Raw genomic sequence first — 3891 nt, forward strand, 5'->3', positions numbered from 1 at the left:
AATCATACACAGACACCAGGGCAAAACTGGGGGAGAATTTAAAAGTGCCTTACTTAGAAGTTCTAGTATTAAAATTCACGAGTGTCTAGCTCTACATCCATTCTTTTTATTCTTCCTTTCCTTCTCTTTTTCTCTGCATTGCATCTTACATGCATAGATGTAATTCTCAACTATTTTTTAAAGATATTTAGGCAACTTTGCATTCCTCTCAATCATCTCTAGAAAAGTCCAATCTTACACACAGTGTTTATTATGTTTCAGTTAAGAGAAAATTTCTCTTTAAGACTGTCATAATTTTCCATAGCTTAGCTCTTGCACCCCAACTAAATATTATATCCTTGGGGACAGACATCATAATCTGGAACTCTCTTTGGCTTTCTCATATTAGGAATAATAATGCTGATAACACTATAAACTTTCAAACATGACGGTATTCATTGTTAAATGTGAAATGCTTGCCAAAATGCCTTAGTTCACTTTAAATTCATTTCATAATATGTGATTCCTTTTTTCCTGGTCCATTGGTTCTAAGTTACTACAGCTTTTTCTGCTCTATTAGCTCCTAGTTTACTGTCATACTTACTGGTCCTCTCTGTAACTAAGGCAACTAAATCTATGCCTTTGGAGAAGACTGACACAGATACATTAATGGGTACAATAAAGTTTCTCCCTTTACTGAATTTAATATTGTTTTTGCTTTATGACTGAAAAGGAAAATCAGAAGTATGGTAGGTATTTAGAGTGATTAACCTAAAATACATTGTGTAGATACTTTTGCAAATACCATCTAATTTTAACCCTCTCAACAAGCCTAAGTAGTTGGTGTTACTAATCTGTTTTTATGAATATGAAAATTAAAACTGATAAAGGAGTAATTGAGTCAAGGATTTATTCCTAAACTTAATCTTAGATTTTTCTGATTCCAAGGTCCCTGCCTACAGAAAGAGATAATTCAGTAGATCTTCAGCATTAATATGTAGAAAAATCAACAAAGAACTTCTTAAAATATAGATTACTAGAATCTATTCCAAAGATTCCAATTTGTTGTGTTTGTGGTGAGGCACAGGAATCTATACTTTAACAAGCACAAATGAGGTAAGGAACAGTGAAGATAATATTAGTAATTATAGCAAGACAGCTGTTAAATAACACATGGATCAATACCACACTGCTCACCATCTACTGATCCACTTTGCGTTTGTCAGACACTGTGTAGCAAGGCATTTTGTAACATATTTTGTCACTGACTCTGCACAATCATCTTGTGATGTATAATTGTCATCTTGCTGTCACTGAAAGAAAGAATCTAGGTCAGAGGGGTCACAGAGTTGGTAAGTGGTGGGAATAGTCTGACTCTATAGCATGTGTCTACAGCTTGACGAAAGAGGCAGAAAAATTAAAGGAAATCCAGGGAAACTGCTGTGATAGAGCACAATGGAAGAGAGCAGCGCATCAAGAGCAGGCGATGTCAATGCCAATAAGAGGTTAAGTAGCATGTATGATGAGAAGTATTTTCTGGCCTGGTAAAGGAAGTAGTCATTGCTGATCTTAGCAAGGTCAACTTGAACAGAAAGATGGGGCCATAAGGTGTAATTTAGAGAGTTAAAGAATAAATGCATTTTAAATAAAAAATGATAAAATATTTTTATAAGAATGAGTGGAGGGCTGATGTTATGGTGTAGTCGGTTGAGCCACCACCTGTGATGCTAGCATCTCATATGAGCATTAGTTTGAGTCCCAGCTGTGCCACTTCTGATGCAGCTCCCTGCTAATGTGCTTGGGAAAGCAGCAGAAGATGACCCCAGGTGCTTGGGCCCTGCACCCATGTGGTAGACCCAGATGCGGTTCTAGGCTCCTGGCTTTGGCTTGGCCCAGCCCCAGCAGTTGTGGCTATTTGGGGTCTGAATCAATGGACAACAGATTGATCTTTCTCTGTTTCTCCCTGTCTCTCTGTAACTCTGCTTTTCAAATAAATAGATGTCTTCAAATTTTTTTAAAAAAGGCATGAATGAAACTTTTAAAATTTTATTTAATGTTTACAAATTTCATGTATTTCATACATACAGAAAATGGTGATACTTCCCACCCTACCCTCCCTCCCACCCATGCTCCCACCCTTCTTCCTTTCTTCCTCCTCCCTCTCCTATTCCCACTCTTAATTTTTTTCAAAGATCTATTTTCCATTTATTTATACTCAAAAGATTAACCCTACACTAAGTAAAGAATTCAACAAATAGTATGAAGAAAAATAAAAGACTTTCTCAATAGTCGAGACAAGGGCTGTAACAATTATCAAATCTCAAAATGTCAATTTCATTCTTATGCAATACCTTTTTGGTACTCTATTAGTTAGGGAAAATATATGTTATTTGTCTTTGTGGAACTGGATTATATCACCAAGTATAATGGTTTCCAGTTACACCCATTTAGCTGCAAATGACAGGATTTCTTTTTTTTCTGCTGCTGAGTTGTATTCTATAGTGTATATGTACCATAATTTCTTTATCCAAGATGGCAGAATAGGGAGTGAGCACTGATAGTCCGAGGAAAGATAATTTAATAAAAGTGGAGATACTGTAGTTTCAGGAAACATTTAGGGAAAAAACTGCAGAGGAAATCCAAACGGCCAACAGACACATGAAAAAATGTTCAGGATCACTAGCAATCAGGGAAATGCAAATCAAAACCACAGTGAGGTTTCACCTTACTTGGGATAGAATGGCTCACATACAGAAATCAACCAACAACAGATGCTGGCGAGGATGTGGGGAAAAAGGGACACTAACCCACTGTTGGTGGGAATGCAAACTAGTAAAGCCAGTATGGAAGACAGTTTGGAGATTCCTCGAAACCTGAATATAACCCTACCATACAACCCAGCCATCCCACTCCTTGGAATTTACCCAAAAGAAATTAAATTGGTAAAAAAAAAAAAGGAGTTGTCTGCACCTTAATGTTTATTGCAGCTCAATTCACAATAGCTAAGACCTAGAATCAACCTAAATGCCCATCAACAGTAGACTGGATAAAGAAATTATGGGATATGTACTCTATAGAATACTAAACAGTAGTAAAAAAAATTAAAGAAATCCGGTCATTTGCAACAAGATGGAGGAATCTGGGAAACATCATGCTGAGTGAATTAAGCCAGTCCCAAAGGGACAAATATCATATGTTCTCCCTGATAGGTGACAACTATCCAAGCACCAAAAAGGAAACCTGTTGAAGTGAAATGGACACTATGAGAAACAGTGACTTGATCAGCCCTTGTCCTGACTGTCGAGGAATAACTTACTACTTTATTCCTTTTAGTATTTTTTGTTCTACTTAATACTATTGGTTGAACATTTTCATTAACACACAATTATTCTTAGGCATTTAAATTTAACTGAAAAGTGATCCCTGTTAAATATAGGAGTGGAAATAAGAGAGGGAGGAGATGTTTAGTTTGGTACATGCTCAATCAGACTTGCCCCAAACAGTAGAGTTAGAAACATGCCAGGGGATTCCAATTCAGTCCCATCAAGGTGGCACGTACCAATGCCATCTCAGTAGTCAAAGTGGTCAGTTTCAATTCATAATTGATCATAATGATAGGATTAAGAGTCAAAGGGATCACATAAACAAGATTAGTGTCTGCTAATACTAACTGATAGAATTAAAAAGGAGAGAACATTCCAACATGGAAAGCAGGATACGTGGCAGACTCATACAATGGCAGATGTCCTAAACAGCACTCTGGCCTCAGAATCAGCCCTTAAGGCATTTGGATACAGCTAAAAAGCCCATGAGAGTATTTTAGGCATGGAAAGCCAAGACATTGTGGCAAAAAAAAAATATATGACCTAAATGAAAGATCTCTGTGAGTGAGATCCCAGCGGAAAGTATGGG

This window comes from Oryctolagus cuniculus, chromosome 5 (genome assembly GCF_051225735.1).
Source record: "Oryctolagus cuniculus isolate XC-2025 breed Fujian yellow rabbit chromosome 5, ASM5122573v1, whole genome shotgun sequence".
NCBI classification, from domain to species: Eukaryota; Metazoa; Chordata; class Mammalia; order Lagomorpha; family Leporidae; genus Oryctolagus; species Oryctolagus cuniculus.